The sequence below is a fragment of the Rhinolophus hipposideros genome (genome assembly GCF_964194185.1).
Source record: "Rhinolophus hipposideros genome assembly, chromosome: 17".
NCBI lineage: Eukaryota > Metazoa > Chordata > Mammalia > Chiroptera > Rhinolophidae > Rhinolophus > Rhinolophus hipposideros.
In genome coordinates, this window is record NC_138063.1 from 13,452,026 (window position 1) to 13,479,439 (window position 27,414).

Consider the following 27,414-nt stretch of genomic DNA (forward strand, 5'->3'; position numbering starts at 1 on the left):
ACATACATATCCCCAGCTATCCCCTTCTCTCCATCCTGGATGTTCAAACCATTCTCTCACACAGAAGCGGCTGCAACCAGCCTCTGGGACACTCTTATCTGCAACAATAATCACATCCAGCCACTCCCCTGTCTGGCAGCTCTCTCTGCTGACTTCCTACAAGCATAAAATGCTAATTCCTCATGCTGGCCCATACAGCCCCTGGGAGCAAAGGCCCCCTGGGGTCTTCTCCTCTCCGGGCCTCCCCACCCCACCCACTGCGCTCCCTTCCCCCAGCCTTCTCACTCTTCCTCACACCTCTGAAGCTCACTTCCACTGGAGTGCCTGGTATCCTACTGGCTGTGTCTCTTTCTGAAGGCTCTTCTCCCACATCTTTCTTCTTCAGGCTGGCACTCATCTTCTGAGGAAGCCGTCTTCATGCTGATGGGAACATCAATTGGTACCACACTTTAGGAAAGCAAGTTGGTAATAAGTACCAAAAGGATTTGAATCCTACTAGTGCTTAATTTAGTAATCCCATTTCCAGGGAGGGATCAGAAGAACATAATCCAATTTCTAAAAAAATGTATTTGCACAGATAGTCATGGCACCTTTTCTCTCTTATAGAAAACATTGAAATTTTAAGCAGAAAAGAAATGATTAAATAAGATACTGTGCATTGAGAAGATGGAATGCTGTATATCACATATTAGACTGTTAAATGACCAAAAATTAGACGATAAAGTGTACTTACATTATGATGCGAATTATGTAAACATACACATTCCCTACCAGAAGACAAGTGAAAGGAAAATGCCAACCTTGGAGAGTGATGTTCTTTCTGTTGCTGATAGCTTTTTACCTTCTAATCTTTCCAATTTCTTTTTTTAGATTTAGAAAAATGTTTATGTGTAACTTTCACAATCAGAAGGTCCTTACTCCACGGGAAAAATATGGGATGCAATTAACACCACGGTTGGGTTTTCACTTTTGAGGGGGGAGAAGGGAGGAGCCTTGGAGATCCCTTCTCTCCCTCCTTCTCTCCTTCTTCCTCTCTGGCTGCCCCTCTGGCAGCTCATTGTCTTCAATCTAGCTGTGGAGGCTGCAGTTCACTGGCCCAGGTGGGAATCGAATAGGCAACCCTATTGTTCAGAGATCCTGCTCTAACCAACTGAGCCATCTGGCCGCTTCCCACCCCCCCCCCCCCATCACCTCTTAATTTAGATAACGAGTGCCTTCATCTTCTTCTCCACGCTCAAAGATTTACACACAGGCCAAACACAGGGAGACTATGTCTTTGTTTCACAACTGAATATTATACACTTTTCTGCACCGTCTCATGTAACCCATTTCTCCCAGAAACCTTTCCAAAGCCAACTCTAACATTGCTCTAATTCTTCCTGTTCAATGGCTGCATAATGAGACACTGGACAAATATTCCATAAGTTAGCATTCTGTCAAACGATGGGCATTTGTATTTTCAGTATTTTGCCGCTATAGTGGTACAATAAACATCCTTGTACATACGATTTTGTGTACAGGCCCTTACTTCTATTTGTACAAGACTGGTAGCCAGGAGAAAGGCTGCTTAGGAGAGTTATATTAATTTTTAATTTAAATATGCATTGCCAGTCTGCTTTCCAAATAAAGCATGGCAATTCACATTTCCATCAGTATTATTAGAATACTGCTTTTACTACACCCTTGCTAGCAAAAAGTGTTCTTCTCTATTTTTACCAGTCTGATGGGTTTCAAGTAATGTCTCATTGTTGTTTAAATATGCATTTTCCTAGCAAACAAATTATTTTGCACAGGTTTGCTGTCTGCATTTGCTCTCTGTGAGCTATATATTCTTGGCCCATATCCCAAGTCGTGTTTTTCTTGCCATTTCCTAAGTTATTAATATTATTGACAATAACCCCTTTTCTGTCATACGTTACAAATGCCCCTCCCCAACATGTTTTCTGGGGTATCAAATCTTGCGTAAGACCTTCTCCCTCACCCCCAAGATTATATAAGTAGTTTCTTGTAATTTCCTATAAATTTGAATTACTTGTTTACATTTGAAGATTCTGGCATTTATTTCTGATTATAATGTTAGAGGTCCATCTCTCTCGCTCACCCTAACCCGTGAAAGAATAGGTTAGGCAATACCATCCATCGAATAATGTAATATTTCTCAACAGTACCGAACTGTTCGTGTTATTATACATTAACTTCTCTTACTGAATGAAACACAGTCCTGTTCCATTGAACTACTTATGTAATCCTGTACCAATACCACATTGATCTGGTCACAGACTTTCTTAGCACATTACGATCACTTGTAAGCCAAATTTGTCCTCACTGGTTTTCTTTTCCGTATTTGTCTGGGCTCTTCTCAAGCATTATGCACTTATTCTATATAAACTTCAGGATTATTTTATTCAGTTCAAAAAAAAGAAAGCGAAAACCTCACTATTTGGAAAATTCTAAAGGGACTTGCAATAAATGTTATTAATTTTGGAATAACCAATATTCATGTCACATATATTTTATTTCATATCTTTCACTGAAAAGGATACAATTTTTTTCCTAGGGCATTTACAGCTATTGAGAAAAGAAATACTTGACTTCCATTTCCAGGTTCTCATTTTCAAAACATAGAAAAGATGACGATTTCTAGAGAATTTTTATCCAGCTACCTTGACAAATTTTCCTATTAATTATAGATATTTAATTTTTTTTTGCTAGAGACGCTTGGATTTTCTAAACGTGTGAACATTTCACTGTCTTATTGCATTCAGTAGAACCTCTAAGGCAATGTTAAGTAATTCTGAAAGCAGAATTCGTTTATAATTCCTAATTACAGTTGAAATAATTTTAGTGTTTTGCCTCTCAGGAAATAAGTATGGTTGGGGTGATTTTTTTGGTACTATGGAGACTTTTTTATGTTTAAGTAATTTATTTTTATTCCTCTTTTGCTTTTTTAGATTGCAATACATTAGGATTGGCAGCTTAACTTTTGTCAAATGGCTTTTCAAAAGGCTTGTTGGCTGGCATAAACTTTTCTCCTTTAATATGTTGGGGTAGTATAATGAATGATGGTGATAAAAGTCCCTAACACTTACTCATTCTAGTGTTGCTAAAATAAACTATTGATTGTAGTGCATCAACCTTTCGATGCACTCTAGAGCCTATTTGTTAATGAATGATTTTAAATTTTTGCATTTACTTTCATAAACACTATTGGTCTGTACTTTTCTTTAAAATGTATCAAGTACTAAAATTATGCTGGTTTTATAAAATGAACTAGGAACCTTTTCAAATTCTACCATATCCTTCAGTTGGATAAAGAACACTGTTTTTTAAAGGTTAAATTTTCTGTTTTTTAAAGGGTAAATTAAATTTTCTGTTTTTTAAAGGTTACATAAAACTCAGGTAGAACCCCATGGGGTCCTGGTGCCTTTTTCAATGTAACTTTTAATCACATTTTCTACTTCTTCTATAGTAATTGGTCTTTTCAAGTTTTCCATGCTTCTTGGATCAATTTTGGTAATTTGTATTTTACTAAGACATTATCCCTGTTTTCAAATGTGTTGCCATAGGGCTATATGTAACATTTTCTTATAAAGGCGATTAATCCCGCCTGCATCTCTTTCTTATTCCCATAATCTGTTTTTGCTCTCCTTTTTCCTCAGTTAGGGTGGGCGTTTATTTTATTGGGCCTTTCAAATAACTAGTTACTGGATTTATTTATCCTTTAAACTTTATTTTGCTTCATTTATTTTAACTTTTATCTTTATTAGCTCTTAATTCCTCCTTCCTAGCTTTTGGTTGTTTAGTCGTTCGAGTCCAACGTCTTAACCACTCGGCCGTCACAGCCACTGTTTAGTCATTCTTTTTCTAATTTATGATGATGCATACTCAAGTCCTTTATTTTTCTTCTTCTTTCATAATGAAGATGGTGTTCCCTTTCTAGGTGATTATGTTCTACAATATTTATAATTTTTAGAAAGAACAAGAAAGAAAGTACCTAAGATAAAAAATTTAAGCACCACAATGCAAGCAATAGAATTAATGTATTAGTTGGCATTCTACCATGTTTCCCCAAAAATAAGACCTAGTCAGACAGTCAGCTTTAATGCAAGGTTTTGGAGCAAAACTTTATATAAGACCGGGTCTTATATTAAGTTTTGCCCCAAAAGACTCATTAGAGCTGATTGTCCGGCTAGGCCTTATTTTCGGGGAAACACGGTAAGAGCAGGGGATTAACAAACCAACAGGACGAGGAAGAGTTATTACCATTTCCTTAGTACAGGCCAAGTTTAGACAAATTCTCCCATCTCCCACACTGAGTTGTTAACTTTTCACCCTGCATTTCACATGTTGGGAATAGTGACTAGATTCATACATAGGTTTAAAAAAACATTACAACCAGAATCAATGCTGGAGTCAGTACACATTTAGCCTAATATTAAACCTTCTGTTATCAGAGCAGTCTTCCAAATCTAGGAAACCACAGATCCTAAATCAACAAAGATTCATTCTTATGTCACATAGTGAACTTACTAATTTGAGAATGTGACCTCATACGTTTGAGACGCACCCTCAGGACAAGTTGATACATAAAGGAGGTAATCAGAACTCATCATTCAGAACCCACTCGGTTTCCAGGGTCAGCAATGTACCACTGCAAGAAGCGACCTTGTCTATGGGATCGCTTCAGACAAAAACTCTTAAAGATCGATGCTAAAGGGACAGAAAGAGGGTCTGCTTATCCCAGGGCGAGCAGCTCTGACCTAATAGAAAAGTGTCTGAGGCCAGGAGCAAAACTGCTACTACTTCCTTAATTCTCACTACAGGGAACTTCAGAAGACTTAAAAGGTCCCAACCTGGCCTCGGGAACTTGAAGATGACACTCAAATAAAATCACATTCATTTATGCTCCACTCACTTAGAATTATTTTTATGACCTGGAAAGAGTTTGGACTCACATTTCCCTTTTCAGACCCTATGACAATAGGCAGAGAAGGAGGGTCAACCTACTTATGGAAACAAATTTTAGAAGCTCTGACTCAAGTATAAACAACCAATGTGCCAATAATTTATCTGCAGGTAAAAGCAAATACTTGTATTTGGATTGCTCCCCTAAGTCTCTGTAAGAAGTGAAACCAAAAATAAATGTGTAACATGTTCTATATTTAATGTTTTCCACTTTGTTCCTGAGTGTTCTCCCCAGTGACTCCCAGTAAGTAGGATGTTGCTATTAATCCGCATTCCAACAGCAACTCTGCTGGTAGGAACCACTGACCGTTCCCAAGGGTCTCTGAAACCAGTGAGAGGACATCCCTTCCAGTTAGGCTGCACGCACTTCTTTTGGGGAAAGGACCACAGTTCCACCTTCCAGAGACATCCCATTTCAGCAATCTGCAGCCCCTGATCCATAGCCAGGGGTCAGTCCCTGGTGCACGGGTGAGCGTGCAGAGACGAGGCCCTGTGTGACTGTACCCCACGAGCATTATTGGGGGTTGGACATGGGTCGCAGAGACGTTACAAAGGTGGAATAGGCTTCAGGGGCCCTAAGCTCTCAAGCCTCTGGTTCTGTCCGCACCAGACTGGTGACCCAAGTGCAGCTGACCCTCGAACAACACAGGTTTGAACCACATGGGTCCAGTTGCACATGGATACTGTCAATAAATACTATAAATGTAATTTTTCTTCCTCACAATTTTCTTAGGAACAGTTCTTCCCTCTAGCTTACTTTATTGGAAAAAGACAGTATTATAATACAGGAAACATTCAAAATGTGGTAATCAACTGTTAATGTTATTGGTAAGGCTTCCCATCAACAGCAGGCTATCAGTAGTTAAGTTCTGGGGGGGTCAAAAGTTATAAGCAGATTTGACTGTGTCGGCGGGGGTGGGGGGTCAGTGTCTCTGACCCCATGTTGTTCAAGGATCAACTGTACCTTAATATATTCCCATTGCACCAGGAAAAACAATCCCAGAGACAATGTCCCCTATACCTATTCTATATGCATATAATCCTAAGTGCCTTAACTCACTATTCAGGGTGGGCGGAGGTGGGGAGGTGGAAAGGGGGCGCGGAATACTACTCCAGAACTATGAGTCACAGCTCATATTCAAGGCCCAGTACTGGCTATAACCAAGAATTGTTTTTTAATTCCCCAGAAAAATCTTTAAAATGGGGTACTTAGTGGGCTGGGTTGTTTTTTTTTCTGCATGGTACTCTGGTTTTCACCTGTTAAAATTAAATAGGATAACCTCTATTTTCCAGGGTTCAACGGCAATTAGTAGTTACTTGTTATGGTTAAGAAATAAACTGGGTTGGGCCAGTTAAAATTTCCAGATACTCTCATACTATATTTTGAAATACTTAAATTTCACTTTCTGGTGGAAATATTTCTAACCATTTCTATTCTTAGCAAACAGCTACGTGCTAAAGCTGAAAGAGAAGGGAATAGATGGCGAAACTAAAGTGTGTTTCATTGTACAAAGGACCAGAGGGAGGGGAGGCACTTGCAAAGGCTTTGTCTTGGGCAAGGAGGAGTGGGGGCACCGTATCTGAGGGTCACCCATGTTCCCATCACAATCCAATACTGTGGCTTCAGGATGACCTTGGAGGTATACAGGTGGGAGTGCAATTGCTTCCTGCAAGCTTAACGCTTGTTATGTGCCTGATGAGGTCCAGGAGAGACTGTCCACCAGGCCTCGCCCAAACATACACCCACGCAATGCCTCCAGTCTAGCCAGCTGTCTCTTCAGTGGTGTGGTCTGTCCCCTTGCCTCTTCTGACCAGGTTTCTCTCTATTTTGTGATTTCTCCCACAAATCTTAAGCTCAAATGCCAGATCTCTATGCCTAAGTTACCATGACAGGCAAAGATGGATCTGTCTGATCCTTGGGCAGATGTGTCCTCCAAGGATTGACATCTGAGGACAGGAGGTAGTGTCCCAGTGCGAATACAGCTCATGAACATAGTAAACTGGTTTCATCCAAGTAGAAAGCATGGTATAATCTTTAAACTGACTTTGTCCAGTTCAACTAAGCCATATTTAGGTAAAGGTGCACAGGGGGGCATTTTGTATTCCTCTGAGAATCGCCTTATCGCAATGAAAGGAATTAAGGAAGCCTTCATACAGAAGATGGTGTCTGTATGGTGTCTTACTTGGTCTCTCCAAGTAAGCAGGGCCGGCACACACGGAGGACCCAAGGTATAGCGTGGAGAATGGCACAAAGAAGGGGAAAATCAGAACATAGACAGGGAACTGAGGCAGGTCAGCATGACTAGAAGAAAAACTAAGCCGTTGGGTGGAAAAGAAAGTAAGAAGAATTTGGTTGGACCAGAACTACACTCTACCTGAATACCAGGAAAAGTGTGTGGGACCTTTTTCATTATACTTTTTTATTTTCTTAATTATTGGTGGTTTCCACCATCTCTCCATAAGTCTTCACCTAATGACTAAATGGAACGCCCTGAAGTTTCAAGAGCCTACATCCCACATGTCTTCTGTTCTTATTCCACACCAATTAATCATCTCATTTCCCTCTCCCAACTGACAAACTCCTATCCCTATCACCTACCCCTCTCCTTCTCTTTCCCTCCCTCCCTCCCCACTTTCTCTTTCACACACACACGCCCCTCCCTCTAGACACAATAACTCAAGCTACTTATGATTATAAAACAAACTTTCAAATATTTTTACCAAAAACATTTCTCCTAAATATAACTTCCATAATTTTGAAAAAGGACAAATATTTTTGCCAGGTGACTATTTATCATTCTTTAATCTGTTCTCCCTTTGGCCATTTGTGAACACAACAGCTTACCAGGAGTGTTGTTGGCTCAGTGCTCGACTGCTCACACTCCTACTGGCCTAGGATTGTTTAAGTAGTAGCTAGAAGCTGGTGACCATAAAACCACATTAGTTCATTAGCAATTAAGACGACTAATGATCTAAACAGCAGGAAACACACATAGGTCAGGCTAAATGAGGATACCTACAATTGATCCTATATTACTTACCATACTTGGTAGATGGTCTTAGAATATCTTATTATTCATAAAGTAACATTTGTTCAATTAGTTTGACTTGCAACCCAAATTCTTATATTGAGGTGCTCATTGCCTATTGGATATTTGCGTCAGATACACATTCTACTTGACAGAATACTGAGTTCCTGTCTTTCCTACTTTTTGTTTTTTAACCTATTTTTCCTTTTCTTTCTTCATTGAACTCTATATATTTCAGAGTTGGAGCGTTTTGTTTCATCTCCAACTATTTGATCTTTTTTCTAGTGCTTTTTTTTTTTTAGCACCTTGTTCCTTCTTTTTTAAACTTTTACCCAAGTGGCTCTCAGAAAGATGCAGCATACTTATGAAACCCTTTATGTAATAAATGTTTAATGCTACAAACATGATGGAAATTCTAACCTGGTTTTAAAAGCTTAACTGGATCTCAGAAACACATGCAATTCCCATACACCACAACCTGTTGCCAGTCAACATAATGTCAAACGTCTGTTAAATTACAAAAGTAATTTTCACCTGTGGAGATGCCTACTCATTTACTTGGCTAGAGTGTCCCATGAAAGCCTGCCCAGTGGGAATTGCAAGGTTTCTACTAGACTATAAGCATTTTGAAGTCAAGGTATCCAATCCTCCTTGTATCCCAGACAGCTACCTGTCACATATACACCAAAAGGAAAATAAATGCTTACTATGAAGAAATGAATCGTCCTTCACCATTCTGAGTGCATTTGTGCCTGGAAAGCGAAGTAGTGCATGAATACCATGACAAATCTGGTAACGACGTCAGTTAGAGCTTTAAATTCCAAAAAGGCTGAATTTTTAAATTAAAAGCCATTCTTTGAAACTGGTTGTTTTCTGTGGCTGGAAGTAATGGCTTTTTCACAGTAGTAGTTGAACTAGATTCACCCAAGCCAGGCTAAGATTTATAAGTACAAATTTTTAAATACTTATAAGTCTATAATTAATTATGCCATACAAATTGCTGTCGTTATTTTTCAAATGCTGCAAGGTTTTAGTGTCTGATTCACTAGTTATTGTCTCAGACAGTCTGGCAAGACTTAATTTATCTGAGAGATCAACTACCAAATGGAGAATTTCATTTAATTATATAAAAAGCAAAAAGAATTTAAAAAATGTTTTTACCAGTCATAGTCATTTTAACATTTACTAATTTGGGTGCAGCTAACATAGTTTAGAAAAATGGATCATCTGTTCCTTGGTATAAAAAGATGCCTTAAAAAAACCCCTCTTATTCTTATACATTTACGAACACTACATATTATAACAACAATCTTTCCTCCAGTGTAAACCTCAGCTGCTGAATTTAGATACATTATTACTTCCACTTTCTAAAAATTGACCTTCTAAAACTAAAATGTAAGAGACTGGAAATACTGAATCCAATAGTAAAGGATTTTATTATGGCAATGATTTCACCCCTTGTGGTCACTTTAGCTTGCCAATTCAGTTTTTGGATAATTAAAGGAATAATTACCAATAAAGGTTTATTCAAGTATGCATCAAGGCCTAATATTATCAGTTTTACACACACACACACACACACACACACACACACACACACACACCCCAACAGCAGCAGCAAACAAATGGAGCTAATAATAATGACGACGATGAAACTCTCACCGTGATATACACAGTAGCATTTTAAGGCCCTTCACATCAGTGATGTGAAAATGCACCATCAATGCACAAATGAACACGAACAGAGTCAGGAAATAAAAGCAAGAGCACTAACCCAGCTTCACGAGCATGACATAACAGATAAATCCCGAAGGATGAAGGCTGTGCATGAAGGGGGATGCAGGCTGCAGGCTGCACTAAGCAGGCAAGAACCCGCCTCCAAAGAGATCGACGCTGAGCCCCTTCTAGGGAGAGGTGGGTGTGAGGCAGGGGCAGGCAGACTGGAGGGGTGCAGCGGGAGGAGGGGGTGAATCCACTTGTTGAAAGGACCTGCACTGTCCTCGCCAGTGAACCATCGCTGTGTCTCCTCCTGCAGAGACTCCCACACTCAAACCTGACTGTGCAGGAGGCAGCTGGGAGTCCAGTGAAAAGCAGACTCTGATTCAGTACGTCTGCGGCAGGGCCCAAGATCGTGTATCTCTAGCAAGCTCCCAGGTGAAGCTGCAGGTCCATGAACCCACTGAGTACCTCTGCCCTAGAGCACAGCCTGGCCCACGGTGACCAGAGGGAAGGAGTTTAACAGGAAGATCATGGTTCCCAGGGCGGCTGTAACATGAGAAAGATGAACCCATGTCTAACGTCTCGTTCTAGCTTTAAAAACTTGGGCAGGAAGGGAGGCTTGTAGCCTGCAGGGCAACAACTCTTACAGCAGGTATTACAGAGGAGGCCAGAGCTTGAGGAAACGAAAGGTTACTGAGGAGCTATGTATTTTACATTATCTCATTGCATTTTCACAACAAAACTTCAGGATGACTATTATGCCTGTGTACAGCTAAGGTAATTGACTCAAACTGACTGGGGCTCAAGTTCTTCTATCTCCAAATCCAGTGCTTCTCAGACTGGTCCCCACTCTCCATGCCAGCAGAGGAGCAGGGTGGGAGCCACGGGCCTGAGGTACTGCAATTTCCAGTAGAACTTTAAAAATTCACACTAATTTTTTGTTTCTCCCATAATACATCCATGGTTCTACACACACCAAAATATTTTTAGGGGCTTATCACATACAATAGGCCCACATGTGTATTTTGTGCCCAGAAACCACAATTCCTTAGTCCCTTTGAGAGTCACCGAATAACACCAGGCTGCAGGGACACACTGACATCTGTCACCCAGACGCCTTTGGAGGCCCAACAGAAAAAGGACACGTCCCATTGTCCAACGAGCATTGTGGGTAGCATTCCCAGCCGATTATATTTCTACTGGCACCCACAAATACACTTTCTGTTGATGTAACTTTTTAACCTGAAAAATCTGTCTGGTCTTTTCACTGTACCACCTAGGAATGAGTCAGTGCAATGGCAGGCACACAATAATGGTTTGAAATGGCTCAAACCAATTTGGCCACATTTTGAGAAGGGCATTTCGTGGCTATCTATTTCGTGGCTAGAGAGCAGGGAGGCAAAAAAGGAATTCAATTCTGTGGGAGCCTATTTCACAGAAAAAGAAAACAATACAATGAACTACTATATCCTTGTAACAAAATGGTGGCAATTTTAGGATTATGTTTTTTAAATAAACTTTTCATTTTAGAGCAGCTGTAGAGTTATAGAATTATTTCAAAGCTAGTACAGAGCATACCCAGTTTCCCCATTTTGCATTAGGATGATATCTTTGTCAAGGTTGATATATTAATAATATCATTAACCGAAGGCCATACTTTATTCAGATTTTCTGTTTTTCTCTAATGTCCTGTTCCAAGGTGCAATTTTGGCTTTCTTACTATTTAAAATTTACCATAGAAAGGCTATTTAAGCGAACACAGCAAACACAAGCATAAAGAACTAAAATGAACTCAAGAATAATGCAAGTATCAGATGAAACACCATCAAGAGTTGGGTTTTGAACAGACCAGCCTTAATCTATGCCTACAGTAACCACCATCTTAGAGAGCTTAGGCTTGTCAGAGACATCAGGGGTTTCCATGTGTATAAAGTGGGTTGTGGCATGAAGAACACCAATCTGGAAGTCAGTTTTGGATACTGAGACTGGTTCTGTCATGTTAAGTTCGTGTGTCATTTAAATCTGATCAACAAATAGCATCTTGGGGGCCTGAAACCTGGAAAACACTTCTATGGCTACGATCGAACCCAAAGGTGCATACGTCATTGTCCCCTCCTCAACATTCATTTGACCGAATTAAGGAGTGACGTGCAAAGAAGGTTAACCTCGATGTCAAAGAGCAAGGTAGGCCGACAACTCAAGATGCCAAAAATGAGCATGTGATTAACTGCAAAGTGCATTCACTGAGCGGGGGAAAATGTCCCTGAGAGCTGAAACAAGGGAGAAACCACATCGGGATGATTAGAAAAGGGAAGTCCACCTTTCCACGCTGGAGTTTATCTCGAAAGAGAAGATGATTTGACTTAATTGACATTCCGTTCTGTGTCTAAAATTCCACAAGTCCTTCTCATTTCAGACTCCAACGACACAGTGAGGTTAAAAGCGGGCACACCCCTAGCCTGTCCTCTGCCACAGATGGCCTCGGGGATGAGCTGACCAAGACCGGGTCTTCCCAGCAGTAGCCACGGAGTCATTTCCACCACACAGGAAGTGGATTTTCCTGCCTGACAATGCCATCAAATCCTTTGTTCAGGCTGATGAGACTAGCAAACTATCAAGTAACTATCTACTAAATAATGTTACACTAAGACACTTGGCCAGTAATTCTACCTCGAAAGAAAGACAGTTTACCACCTTAATACTATGTTATACAATCCACATGGTCCACTCATGTGTTAATCCAACCAGGACCCATTAAACACTTTTGCAAAAAAAACTTTTATTCCTTATGGATAGGCTGCCCAGAGATTTCAGATTTTCCAGGACATTTCTAATTTGGGGCATTCCTTAAAGCAAAGTTTCTCAGCCTGGGCACTACTGATATTTGGCTGGACATTTCTCTGTGATGAGGGGCTGCGCTGGGCACCGTAAAAGGCTGGGCAGCATCTCTAGCCTGTCCCACTAGAGGACGGTCATAAATGTGTCCAGACATTGCCACCCATCCCCTGGGAGGAAAGCAGCACAACTGAAACGATAAAGCAATTCACAATAAATATAAACAAATATAATAAGACTTCAATAGCACTGTAAGATTTCAACATGGATTAAACAACTTTTTAAAAAATCTTTTAGTAGACCATAGAAACTGGTATTTGTCTCAGAAAACATTATCACTATGGAAGATCAAAGAAGCAAAATTATGGGATGTTCCCCCCCTCAACTATTAAGAGTTAGTACTTTTTAAAGCAATAAATAAATGTAATGCATAATAAATAAATGCATAAACCCGATAATTCCCTAGAAATAAGGAATCTGGGTTTGAAACCCTTCTTAATCCTTTTCACCCCAGGATTCTAAAGTAAACATCAGATTCTACAACTGGCCAAACCAACCAAGCATACAGCACAAGTTGGTCTGGGAAAGAGGTCAAAGCAGACGGCTCATGACGCTGGGTGCCACTCAATCCCTCACATTCTGCCTCAGAGGACCAAAAGCACACGTCCTAGCATCATTTTGCTACCAGCGGTTGTGACAGACCCCATTTCCTGGAGGGAAATGAAGGCCAGCGAAAGATGAAAGATCAAATGGAAGTGTGTGCCTTCTAAATGCTTTAGGCCAATGTCCCCGGGTTTCTTTCATGTCACTCTACTTAGAGAGGAATACTTCAATAATCAACCGTGAAACAGGAGTAGTAATTCTTAAGGGAAACCTGAGAGATTAAGGGTTGGTGCCACCCGATTTTTTAAAACGGGTTGTAAAAGTTGTTTCTTAACATCACTAAAAAAAAAAAAAAGGACATTTCTCATTTTTGTGGCTATGAAAGCTATTTCCTATCTTTTTTTAGGCATCAGTATGTAGAAATCACCAATACATATACGAGTATTTAGGTCAGAAGAAAAAGGCTAACTCTACCCACCCCAGAGTTGCAAGACCATTCACGCGTCTATTTCCTTCATGGAGAAATGCCAACAGGTGACCTACCAGGAAGAAGGTAACTTGAGCAGACAGTTGCTAAGGCAGCTTAGAGACCCAGGCAGCCAGCACTTGCAATTAAGACATGGGGATCACCCACCCACGATCACGGCTACCTGCATGGAATTCCAGTCAGCAGCCCTCTGGAAAGCAGGCTCAGCGGAAAGGCTCACTAGGTCGTCTCTGAATTTCAGGAGCCTGAAAACCACCCACCCGGGAGCCCTCCCACCACACAGCATGCTGTGCAGCTGCTCCCTTCTGCCCAATACCTTTGGTTCCACCTCATCTGGCTCACACCGAATTCCCGCCCCCCCCCCCCCCCGAGGGAAAGAGCACACAAACAGAGAGAACTGGCTGTGCCCAGTTCCTACAGGTAGGTGGGCAGATGGCTGGCAGAGAATAAATCTCGGGAGGACCACAGAATTCAACCTGTCTGGTACCAAGCAAGCTAAATGTTAATCGGGCAGACAATCATTTACATTAAAGATCATTAACCAGGCACACAGGCCCCTTGGCAAGGGATGGGAGTTCACAAGCTGAAAAAAAAAAATGCATTTAGATAAAGCAGCAGCCTCTTGTTGCCAAACACACAGTTTGGGTCATTTCAGGAGAAGGGCATTGCAATGGCACAGAGGGAGCAGAGCCAAACAGGAGTGTCTTGGAGGGGTAAGGGGATTGTTCTTTTCTTCCACAACTGTTCTCCACTCACAGCTGCAGTTCATTCTCTAGGGTTTATTTCCTGTTCTTCCTTATCACGTATGAGGTGTAACTGTCTCTCCTCACGTGCAAGGCAGTTTACAAGGAAGGAAGCCTAAACAGGTACGGTCTTCAGAGTTTGCGTCTCCCATCGTCCATTTGTCAGTGGAAACACCTCCTTTTAAGATGCTACTTTCGACTCCACCATTTCAAGTCACACACAGAAAGGATGGCATTTCCCTACTCATTAAGCTGCTCTGCTGTTTCTCACACATCCAGGGACCCAAGACCACTCAATGCTCAAGCAAAACAAGGGGTCACCGTGCAGCAAACAGGGTCAGAATTTCAATTTCACACCTTGCCAACAGGCAGGGTTTTGAAGGTGTCTGACAAGTGTTCTTTCTGTCATGCTTCAAGTTGCGCACATGCTTGGGCACCTCTCCTCCACACACGTCTCCTCCACAACTCACAAAAATGACCAGGAACTCCTCTACCATGCTGTCTAAGGCTGTGTATAGACTCACCCAAAAGGAGCACACATGGCCCTGGTTTTTCCATTCCAGTATTACATAATTGAATTTTCCTCCAGGCATAAATTTGCCACAAAGCATTATGTGATGCAAGTGTTTTGTGTTTTTTTTTTAAAGTAGAACCACAGTAATTCCTGCTACTGAGATTAATCTAGAAGAGAAAGATGACAGACTCCTGGAGATTAATTTTCTGTATGCAATTTTAACGACATCTCACGCGAGTCCCCTTTAACGTCAAGTCAAGAAAAGACGAAGCGTCAGTTTTACTTTCTCTTAAAGCAAATACAAGTTTATATGTTTGGAGGCGGAGGAGTACGGAGCACCTCATTTAAATTTTTGTAAAGTTCCTAACTGAATATCTATTCATTCCAGAGCAAAAGCATTTAATCCGTGTGAACACAAGTGAAAGCTAAAATTGGGAGTTATGTGACTCACCCTCACGCATTTCCTGCAAAGGTTATAAAACAAATGAGGAAGGTGTTTGTGTCCCAGGAGACAAATCTAAAACAATGAAGGTAAATCTAAAACACTGCCCCACTGTGACCTCGCTGATTGCATTACCTGTGCTTAAAATTGAACTTCACACACAATGAAGTCTAAACAGAAAGAAACAAAATTAAAGATCTGTCCCTCATTTCACCTGGGGGTGAAATTTCTGAACTCTGCATGACAAATCCTTTCACTGTGTCTATTTTTGACATTTCAGGAATACAGTGATGACAAACGCATTCATGTATTCACAAAAGGGAAGGGGGAAGGCACCAGAGAGCAATATCTGTATAACGATTTTTCAGTGCATTGAAAAAAAAAAAATAGGTTTCAAACAAGATGACAGAGGTTATACACAGAATGAAACATTTGCACTGCACATATTTGATTTCTGAAGCATGCAAAAAATGTTTAATGGACATGGGAGGAAGGAGGAAGGAAAGGAAGAAAAGAGGAAAGAAGGAAAAGAGGGAGGGAGGGAAGGAGGAAGGTTGGTTCATTCCCCAAATTCTGGCACATTTAAAACTAATGAATCCATTATAAGAGCACATTCTCTTGATGTTAACCAAGGAAAATGGAATCCTTTGTGGCACTTACCAGATTCCAGGCAGGAAGACCTCGTTCTAAAGGGGAAGAGAGACAGAGAGAGCTGGTCTGGAGGCAGATGGTAGTGTGTTTCCCCTAACAACAGCAGCGAGGAGAAAGCCTCCTCTCTGCCTGTTCCCCCTGTTGACAGGTGATCAACAGCCCGGAGGTGGGCGGCGCCGAGCTCCCAGGAGCCCGAGCTCCCAGGAAGACTCCCAGATGAGATGGGAGGGCCCCACTGAGAGCCACCCACCCCAACACCCTCCAGCGGTACCGGCTGGTATCCTGCTGAGGCCTGTCTGGGCTGGCAGCTGCTGCTCGTGCCTGCCGCGCGCAAAGTGAGAGCAAATTCAATGTGGGGAAGAGCGAAGTGGCTCATCAGAGGCAGCAGAGCCAATGACTTTACAGAGGGAACTTTGCAGATTCCAGAGACACAACCACCAACTCAAACCACGATCCCACAACGCTGCCCCCCTGCAAAACATCCTGAACGTTAACAGCTAACTTCCGGTAAGATGTGCACGCCTGGCCTGGCTGAGGTGACCCTGAAACCTCTGGGACCCCAAGGCATAGAGCATGTCCCTTTTAGAAAATGCATGGCATATTTTCCTAAATGTTCATGCCAATAGTGAGAGGAAGGACATTCAAGGAAATGAAGAGACTCCTCTGGATACTACTGTTGAAAGACTTGCTCTGTTGTCCTCATATATGTGGAATGAGCACGTATTTTCATCAGACAAAACGGGCTTTGGAGTCCATCTCCACGACCTCACTAGCTGGGGACTCCGGGCAAGCTTCTTGACCTGTCTCACCTCTGGCTTCCCTACCTGTAGCATCGGAGCCCTGAAACCTCCTTCAGGGACCACTGAGCAAAATCAGTGAGATCCCGGGTGGAGAGACCAGTGGTCCTGCAATCTATAGGCCTCTGCCTCTTCTGCTCTCACCTACTCGCCTCCAGTGGCTTGTGACTCTGAAAGTACTGTCCTCAATTAGCCAGGCACCCTTCTCACCGTCCTTCAACTTAGAAACCGATCCAGTGCATATCCAACAGCAAAATCTTTGTTTCTCCTACCTCTATTTTAACCAATGTCTCCAACAGTCACGGAGGCCAAGGTAAAGACCCCTTTGACATACAACGGTCAAAGCCAGATTACATGGTCCCTCGGCACAAACGCTGCCAGAGAGACCAAGTTGCAGCCCAAGTTAGAGGGTTTTGCCCCCACTTCCTTGTAGCTTCCCACTTCAAGGCCAAGATCATGCCCACTTTTAAGAGCCAAAATTGTTAAAGAAAAGAATAGGCTCTTAACTGAGCCAGGTCTTTTTCCTTAAATGCTGGCTTTTAAAAAGGAAATTGTTTCTTAAAGTGGAATTCACAGGTTACTTACAATACCACTCTTTGATATGAATGACAACAGCCTGAGAACCAGGTCAAGGTTATACCTGCTCTAAGGACCTTCACGGAGAAGAGGCGTCCCTGAGTCCAAAGGGCCAAGAAGCCATCATCGCCATCTGGTGGTAGCTCCTGTGTATTGCAGTCACAAACTACACATCATCTTTATCCATTCTCCCCATTGCATTAACCTCCTGGCAGCAAGTTTGGCTGCTCAAGGACAACCTTCATGCTTCCCCACCAGATCGTCCCAACCTTCCTTCTTTTCCACAGGCTTTTCATCAGGCCACTAAATACAAGAGGGAGGATAAAAGTTCTGTTCTTTGCCATCACCTCGTCTTCCCCCACCCAACATCTGGTGATTTGGTTACAAGGAATGAAATTCCCAAAACAGAGAAAAGAAAATCAAAGAGCCAGTGTGTTTGTTCCCAGAATGCAGCAGCCAAGAGCCAATTCTAACGGAAAATATGAGGCAGGCACCTCTACCAAGTGAAGAGACCAAGTGGGAGAGCCAGAATACATCAGAGACAGCCTTTGAGCTGGGCCCTGACCAGCGGGCACGACCTGGGTGGGTGCAGGAGATTTGTTCTGTGCAGAATTCTCCAGAGTGGAGAAGGCACTGGACATCGGGTCACAAACAAAGAGCTACCAATCAGGTGACATTTGAAGAAATGCTCCTAACCAGTTCCCTCCCTAAAAGCCCCCATCAGTCCCTGGTGAAACTATTTGGAGGGCCATGGAGAAGGAGGAAATCGGAAAATTTTGCACGTAAGTGGTGTCACTGGGACACTCTCTAAAATGATACTAGTGACTTCGAAGCAAGTACCAGGGTGAGGACACTACATGTGCTTCTTAGGCAGCTGTTCAAAGGCCTGGGTGACCAGCTATGCCACAGCTGGCAAATCTGTCTCCATGTAGCAGCAGCTTCTGCTTGGAGTACAACAGAAGAAGGCCAGTGCCTCTTTTAGGTACAAAAGAAGATAGACATTTTCAGAAGTTTATACTACGTAAAATGTCCTGCCTTTGTACCCACATTACCCCAATAGGTTATTTGAAACCACTATAAAATTAAGTACTTGACTGACATTTAGTGCAATTTTATACTAGATTAATTCAAGAGGTAAATTTTAGTACATTCTGTCTTCTAATCAGATGTACACTGTCATACGTAAAATAGAGCAAAGAACACCTCATATATAAAATAGCTTGTATCAAGAAATAGTCCACACATGGCCCCCACCACACACACACACACACACACACACACACACACACACACACACACTGGCCTCCCTCTCTTCTTAGCAACTTTACTTTGAAAACCTCTGCAACCATCAGAGTCACACCCCCACAGCCACGCAGGCTGCCATGTTGTGTTGGAACATGACATACCACACTTGAATTCCAATTTTTTACAAACACTCAGAAATTAAGTAAGCAGGAAGAAAGACAACTCTATATATTAAAGGATCTTTTTTCTTTTTCTTTAATATCTGGAAATCTATGGCCCACATTTAAGGGCCAGGCTCAGCTCAAATTAGCAACTGATAATGAACTCTTGGAGGCCCCAAACTCTTGTGTTCTCCAGCTCCCAGCACAGCAGCTTTCCACATGACTAGATGGTTACTGAGCTCCCTTGACAGGCAGACACAAGGACCTATGGGCTGCACCCCCACAGCCAACCCAGCAGAAAGACAGGCAGGAAACAAACGAACTCCACAGACATTCCAAAGCTCGTCAAGACAACCTAGTAAAAACATTCAAGTAAGTGGTAAACTGTCAAAGGGCTAACATGAGTTGCTAACTGGATAAGCAAAGTGTCAGGAGACCTGATGCCGTTAACTATCTTCGTTTCATTTTAGGCAACTTATAGCATCTTCACCTTTCTGAAATCAGCAAGCCTGTCATAGGAAGTCATAAAGGTACTTGCCTGCCATTTTCATCTCTTGTTAGTACATCAATGGTGCACCTAACACGCAATCAGTAGTGTTGACAATCAGGAATTATTTGTGATCTTGAACCACTCCTTTACTCCCCCAGTCTCAGAGTGCTCATATGTAGGGTTTCCAGGTGGGAATTCCCAGCCGTTCTCAGGAATGTTTTTCGATTTCCCATTCCCAAATCCCAAGAAAAGTTGGTCAGCAAATCGGGAAAATCGGCTCCTTGAACCCAGTAATACCCACAATGGGAAATAAACATACTACACACAATGTATCTCTTAAAACATTTTTCCTATTTATAGCTAAGGTTTTCAGGCGGGAATTCCCGCCTGTTCTCAGGAATTTTTTCTGCTTTTCCGTTCCCGAATCCTGAGAAAAGTTGGTCGGGAAGTCGGGAAAATCAGCTCCTTGAACCCAGGTGGTTGGTAGTATTGGCCGTCACTTTGTAGAAATGATTCACCGTGGAGAACAGAAAACAGTTTATATCTTGGGATTCGAGAATAGGAAAGCAAAAAAAATTCCTGAGAACAGGCGGGAATTCCCGCCTGGAAACCCTACTCATGTGTATGGTGCAGCTCCTCTCCTGAAGTTTCATGATCCAGGCTCGTGTATTTATGAATCCAGGCTGGGAAAGCCAGCTCAGATGCCATCTCATTCAGCAAGTATTTATCAAGCTCCTACCATGTGCCAAGTACCATGTTGGCTCCGGGGGTTCCAGGATGGGTGAGCTTGTCAGGGCCTGCCAATCATGGCCCACCCAGGTCTTATTTTCCTGAAGTCTTTAACACTTGTCATCTGTACATACAATGTAACACTTTGGTGACACACCAAGTTCTAGCTTAACCATAATGGTTCTTCAAAGAGCCTATCTCAGGCTAAACTCCTAAACTGCTAAAATCCTAAACTGCTACAAAGTAAGTCAATGTCTTCCTTAGTAATTTACCTATTACCTTAGGCTGCCTTCTACCAGCCTCAGCCCTGGGAACTAGCTGCAAAACCCAAATCAACACAGAAACAGCTTCTGAATTCTGAAATACAGCCACTGTCACCTGGCCCTTGGGCTCAGAGATTCACTTACTATAACACCATCTAGAACAACTTTCATTATTTAGCTCCCAATTACAAAGATTAAGCTTCAAATCCTCAATAAAGTACAATCAACAGCAGTGCCACTTCTGCTACAAAAACCTAAACACACCAGAAAAGAAAGAGAACTATTCATTGATATAAATGGCAATTGAAAATCTCAGCCATTACAGTTATCAATAGTCTTTTCAGCAGTTTGTCATTTTAAGCTCTTTTCATCATTACTTTCATTCTCTTGAAGGTGTAGGAAGATGGATTTAAACAATGGGGGTAAAAGATCAGCTAGGAGGTTTAAATCATAGGTTCTCACTCAAATAAAGAGGCAATTATTTTCAAAAACTGAAATAAACTTATCCAATTTCTATAAAGGCAATATCGATCCTTTCCAAGAAAATTAGCATACACACAGTTAGGCGAAGAAAATATCCAAGAATCTCTTTCTTGGAGATAACACAAATAATACCTTAACGTAGTATAATAATACCATTTCAAATCTTCTTCAATATCTCTGCCTGTGTGTATATTCCTTACAAAAAGATGGGATCGAATTATACAAACCAATTTGTGGCTTACCTTTTCATTCTGTGTTATAAAATGCTTCCATATCATCAAATACATATCTACGACTCAGTTTTCATGGCTTCACACTATTTCATTTCAGACGTATACCATTATGAAACTAATTTAGATTGTTTTAACTCAAGACCAACAACTTCTCATCTTTATTGTCCTGGTGTGGAATGAACCCCTGGTCATTTGCAAAAGGAGAAAGCATTCACAGACTCTACAAAGTTAGGGCAGAGAGAAAATGCCCATGGCAGTGTCCAGAGATGAGGATTGTTTTGGGTAATAAGGAGAGAAACATGCGGAGCGAGTCGGGGGAGGGGTCCTCGGGGTCAGAGTCTGATAGACAGCTGCACTAACTACATGTTAGCTCTTTCTTAAATAGGAAAGGGGGAGTTGGTCCGGCAGGTTTGAGGGCTGACATCACTTCCTGGGGGTCTGTTTTGTTGGAAGATAATGTTATCTCCCAGACTCAGCCATCATGGCCTGGTGCTTTTATGCAACACCAGTAAAAACTGCAAGGGAGCTATAAATTGGATTCTAGTGTGCGGGCACCTGAGGATTCAGAAATTGCTCTTTTCAGGATAGGATGTTGTTAATTAATGAGATATGGGGAGCCTTGAGAACAAAAGGTAATCAGTAGGGGAGAGACAAAGAGAAAACAGCGAATATCAAGATGGATCAAACTGAAAACAAACTAAATCTAATTACAGGTAGCTAGACAGCAAGCTGTACTAGATAGCAAGCAGTGACTTAAACTGCAAACTAACTCGAACTGCGTTATTGATTTACCGAATTTCACCCTTACATTTACAGCTAATTCTTTGGACATATAAGGATATGTGTGGGGACAGAGCCCCAGAGAGCAGTTTCGAGGCTCTCGGCTTCACATAGAAAGGTGCTCACTCGGGTAGTAAATGGTCATCAACTGTAATCAGATGGCCATCAACTGTGGCTAGTTGGCCGTCAGCTGTCACCAGTGAGCCACCGGCCACTAATATAACTGCTATGGCTTCGCTCACAGAAAATGGGGGCTAGCGAGAAGATGGTGGCTGGGCTCGCAAGCGGAGCAGTGAGGGTTGCAAACAGTGTGGCTCCTGCTTCCTGTGTCTCCAGCCCAGCCGCCAGCGAGAATATATTGGTATGACTCCCCTATCTATGGCTCCGTGGGTGTTCCTTTTTGGCCTCACCATGTCCTGCGTTCTTATGGGGGAGCGGGACCAGAGACCTCGCAGGCCACCCTGTGCAACAAATGGCACAGCGAGCAGGGTTTCCCACACGACAATATGCTAATACACTCTTCACTCTTTCCTTAGGATGAATTCCTTTGAAGCATGTTGGCTAGATCATTAGGCATGCACATTTTTCTTTCTATATATTTGGTAACATTAAACTTTACTTATTGAAGAAAATTTATAACATACAAAAAGCAAAAATAACTGATCATCCTACTACCCCGATACGATGTTAATATTCTGTGCACCCTTTCCAATCTTTTCTAGGTATGTATATCCTCTTTTTGTTTTCCCAATTTAGTTTTTTCATTTTGCCTAAAGGAACACTTGGTTTGGTTTTATTAGAGTTTTGGCTTTTTTTAGAGAATTCCCTACACAATAGACAATTTACCTATTTTACATTTAATAACACGAATCCTAAAACTTTTATTTATTCAATAAGGTATACGAAATAAAAGATACTTGAGTTGTTTTATTTTTGTGTGGCCCCATAAGGTGAAAGGGAGGGAGAAAACAAGGCCGGAAGGAAGGTAGGAAACGAAGGGAAAAAAGAAAAGGGAGAGAAGATATAAAACTGCACTCACCATTGCCTTTGGGTCTCGGGCTTCTTTCTGAATTATCGCTGCCTTGAAAGTTACACGGTTGCCATGGGTTCATGTGAAGAAAAAAACCAAAACCTCTGGCCAAACAGCAGCTGGACTAGAATGTGGTCAAGACCCTCCCCCCCCCACCTCAAAGACTGAAACCTGTTTTCTATAGTTCGTTATTGAACTTGATAGCTGCTAACTCCCTGAGCTAGTAACCATCATGTACTTGTCCTGAACTTGGACAGCCAACTGGAGAACCCAAAGCTCAAACCAGTCTAGCTGAACAAGTTATGCCCAGGGCAGATGAAGAGTTCTAAGACATACCAATTCATTGTCATTTCAACTCAAGGGTCATTGTTTTGAAGTAAATTTCTTCCCCCAATTGTATTTTTTCAATTACTCTGGTCTGAAGCATTACCTGCGGTTTTGGTTGTGGTCAGAATGAAGGACGAGACATAACCCCAGAGCATTCCAGGGTTTGGGGGTTCATGTGGGGAGTGAGCCGGAGGGTGGTGACCTTTTAAAGACAAAAGATCTCCTTGCCTTTCAAATAGCAGTCTTAGTGGATAGAGAGAATGAAAGCAAAAACCTAACGTGGGCTTTATAAAGTATAAAAATAGGCACTTGAGGCAGAATGATTTCTTTCCTGAACAATTTGAAAGATTCCCAGGAGGTGTCAGGTGTTGAGTAAATATCAGAGGATAAGGGCTTCCAGAACTGTTGGGGGGCTGAAAAGCTCTAGGAGGGCTTCCTTTGCTTTTGGCATCCTGGACAGGTGAAACAATAATCTCTTGTTCCCAGTCCTGCTGCGGTGCGACAAAGGGACCTGGGAGAGAAGGTCAGGGCTTGGTTTCGGAGGCAGAAGAGTGCTGAAAAAGAACTCCTTGCTTATCTCCTGCCACACAGATCAACTGGCAGAATGCTAGGTTGTGCACCCATTTTCGTTAGGACAGTGAATGACTGAACCCCCTTGCAAGACTGGTCAATGTGGGTTACTTGTGAAAAGAGACAGTCTTCTCCACATTACAGGCCTAAGTATGCATTTATTAAACTGCCATTATTCCAAAGTAGGTGTTAGAGGCCAGTAGGCCCAAAAGTGTGACATCGCTCGGAAAGTCAAAAGCACAGACTATGGGACCGGAGTCCCAGTGCTGGAGAGGGCAGGGCCTACATTCACTGTATCCTCTGGTCACTGGACTGCAGACCCCGGCCAGTCAGGCCTCTACCTGGAACTCCGGGCCAACTGATTGGCTGTCTGGAGTGAGTCCTGGCACCAATCTATTTTTGAAGGTCCTCTGGTGATTCCAGTCTACCATGATCTCAGATCAATGACAAATCAAACAAATGGGGGTCATGAGGGTTTTCTGACTTCTAAAGTGATTTTCACATTTGCTTTCAGAATATAAGTTCTGTCTGCTTCTTTTTCCTGAGAAAAGGAAATGGAGCACATAATTCTCTTTGAATATTACTAACATATATTTCCATCTCAAGTGTCTGGTAATTTGATGTGCATAATTCATCTTAAAATGTATTTAAGAGAACACAAAAATCTCAGTGACATGTGGGAAGAAAAACAAAAGTTGTCCTACTTTTGCTCCATTCATCTACTACAGAAAATACTAAGTGTTTATATGTAATGAAGTTTATTGAACTTAAACCCTAATCACGTAGTTTTAAATTTCAATTTCTTCTTTTCCTTCTGATTTACAAGGACCCTTTAAAAAGGCTTTTTTTTTCTTCTTTTTTTTAAAAATAAATTTTATTGGGGAATATTGGGGAATAGTGTGTCTCTCCAGGGCCCATCAGCTCCAAGTTGTCCTTCAATCTAGTTGTGGAGGGCGCAGCTCAGCTCCAGGTCCAGTTGCCGTTTTCTAGTTGCAGGGGGCACAGCCCACCATCCCACGCAGGAATTGAACTGGCAACCTTGTTGAGAGCTCGCCCTCTAACCACCTGAGCCATCAGGCCACCCCGCTTTTCCCCCTTCTTAATCCTCCTTCCCCTAGTCCCCGTTTCTGGTGTATCTATCTGCTGATTTTCTGTCCAGAAGGTGCCCTTCTCTCCTAGTTTCCTACCCCCTCTACCCCATCCCCCAATCCAGTTGAGCACCTTTTCCAGGAGTGCAGAAGATGGGAACAAACAAGTCATCCAAAGTTCCTCTGGGCTCCCCATGTCTCTCTAGAGCCACCTCATGGGAACCTGACAACTGCCAGCCAAGGAAAACTATCAGCCAAGGAGACAGAATCAAATTTCTTGTAGACCCTCAAGGTACCCGGGCATGTCCAATCCTTACTACCTCAGGGTCCTGACCACTGCCTGCTGGAATTCTTCCCAAGCACCTATTACTTCAGAGATTAGTTTCCTCCCTAACCCTAACCCTAACCCTAACCTTAACCCTAACCGGCCTGGCAGTGTGAACGAGAATCCCCAGCCTGCAAGAAGAGCACCAAGAAGCTGAGCTTTTAATTCCGTCGAGATCTTGAGTGAAAGTCATCACTCACTGGTGTCATGGACCAGTGGTTCCCAGCTCCGGCTGCTTGGTCCAATCACCTGGGGGAGGCTATACACACCGGTGCCCAGGCCCCGCCCAGGCCCCGCCCCAGACCAGCTGCGTCAGACTGTCAGTCAGGATGAGAGCAGGGTGTGCCAACACACGTGGCACAGCTCTGCCACTTATCTGCTGTGACTTCAGGCAAGTTGGTTAACCTTTATATTAACTCCTACCTCATAAGATTGATGCGATGATTATGATTTAATTATAATGCATAAAATTACAATGTCTGAAAATACAGTAGGTCTCAGACTCTGCTGCTTCGTCTGACATAAGAAGGGACATGAAGAGGAAATGAAGACAGGAGGGGGGTGAGAGTCAGAGGACTGGATTTTTTTTTTTTTAATATAAATGAGACATTTACTCCACTGTAGGTCAATTTATGGAAGATTCCATTCCCCTGCTCACAGGCGAGGGGTGACCCAAGAAAAGACAAGCCCTAAACTTGGCCAGACCCACCGTCCCTGCCGTGCAGGTGAGCCCAGAACTGCCATCAAACAGAGAAAACCTGGCTGAGAACAGAAGCAGCACAGCAAGCCGCAGAGGGGAGGGCGTGTGGGAGAGCAGAGCTGGTGCTGACATTGGAGCACAGGACGCAGCTGTTTTTTAATGGACACTCCTGCCATTTCTACTTTTTTTCTGATTGCATCGAGGAAACGCACTTTCTGTACACCCTTCACTTCACACCTGTGCTTCTTTTGCATCTACTGACAGAACTGGGAGCGCAGGGTCTCAGTGCACGGGCACGTCTCATTTTGACAAATATTTCCAAACTGCTAGAGGTCATCCCCACGTACACGCCCTCCGACAACAGTTTAAAGGGTGGCTGGTGCCCTGCACTCCTGTCAACATACTGCGCCAGGAAGGTTCTACTTTTTGCAATGTGATCTTTGCAAAGAGGTCTTTCATGAGAACTTTCATTGCTATTTCTTTTATTGCAAGTGAGGCTAACTATCTCACTCTGTTTAGTTGCCACTGATACTCCCTTGTCTCGGGACTGTCTACTTGTACTCTCTGATGATTTTTTTCATTTAGGTTATTGGTCTTTTTTATTGATTTGTAGGAGATCATTATATATTAAGGAAATTAGCTCGTTCGCTGTGTCAGAAACTGGCCATGCTCCCCCCCGCCCCAGGTTGTCCTTTGCTTACCTTTTTTTCAATTTTTTATTTATTTATTTTTTTCCTTTGCTTAACTTTATGGTGTATACTCGTCACCGTACTTTTTGTACACATCCTAACACCTGTACGGTCATTCATCATAGCTTCTCTCTGGTTTCAGTTCTTGAGATGAGACTGTAAACCTCTTTTTGTTTGTTGGTTTGTTTAATTCTTAAGGTCTGTAGACATTGTTAGTTTTAAAGTGTTTGTGGTGGGACAGGTACTGTTCCATTTGGAATCTGGTTCCAGCAAACCTGGCTAAATGACAAGCTCCGTAGCTGAGACTTACAGGGCAGCGAGCCAGGTTTGGGCCGCAGATTTGCATAACTCACCCCAGGGTCCTCTCACTGTGACAAGGCCTCCCTGTCATTCCCGAGGCACCGGCATCAACTTGTGCTCTTCGCTGGGCTGCACACCTGCACTGCCCTGGGATACAAGTGCCTTGAGCAAAAGGACCTTCACTGAGGAGACCACCCTCAATGAGCATCACTGGAGCGAATTCACCTGTAAACACACCTGGCACAAGCCTGTCTCCCTGGCAGCATGCAAGTCCTCTTTTGGGGAGAAGGGCTGAGCAAAAGAACCCCTCCTTGGACCCCAAAGAACAAGAGTCCGTGAAAAATATTTCTGGAATACACTACGCTAGTCCTTTAGAGAAACTTTAAAATTGACCCAACTCCCCTAGAAAACGCCTGTAAGCCACCATCCCATGTGCCCAACAAGGCCTCTGGGAGTATCGTGGGGACAGGTCTGCACTCAAACCATCACAGAAGGCTGCTGCTCGAACACCAGGAGCAGGAAAGCCCCGTGAGAAGGGCAGACCCACACGCGGCCTCAGAACCTTTCTTCTACAAGATGGGGCTCCACAATACGACACTTCCTAAGAGACTGGTGACCCCAAAGCCACACACACCTACCA

The 27,414-nt window shown here is 42.6% G+C and overlaps 1 protein-coding gene across 6 annotated transcripts in view; it reads right to left on the reverse strand.

Annotated features, from left to right (window-relative positions):
- Nucleotides 1–27,414, reverse strand: part of NEDD4L (NEDD4 like E3 ubiquitin protein ligase) — a 315,839-nt gene that overhangs the window by 169,649 nt on the left and 118,776 nt on the right. For 2 of the 6 annotated variants that reach the window (XM_081079099.1, XM_081079106.1), the window contains exon 1: nucleotides 15,998–16,150. The exons of 3 other annotated variants lie outside the window; for them this stretch is intronic. The gene's annotated coding sequence lies outside the window, so the exon portion shown is untranslated. Of the gene's footprint in view, nucleotides 1–13,801; nucleotides 13,965–15,997; nucleotides 16,151–27,414 lie in introns of those variants that run through there. One more of the 6 variants, XM_081079107.1, reaches the window with a different exon arrangement.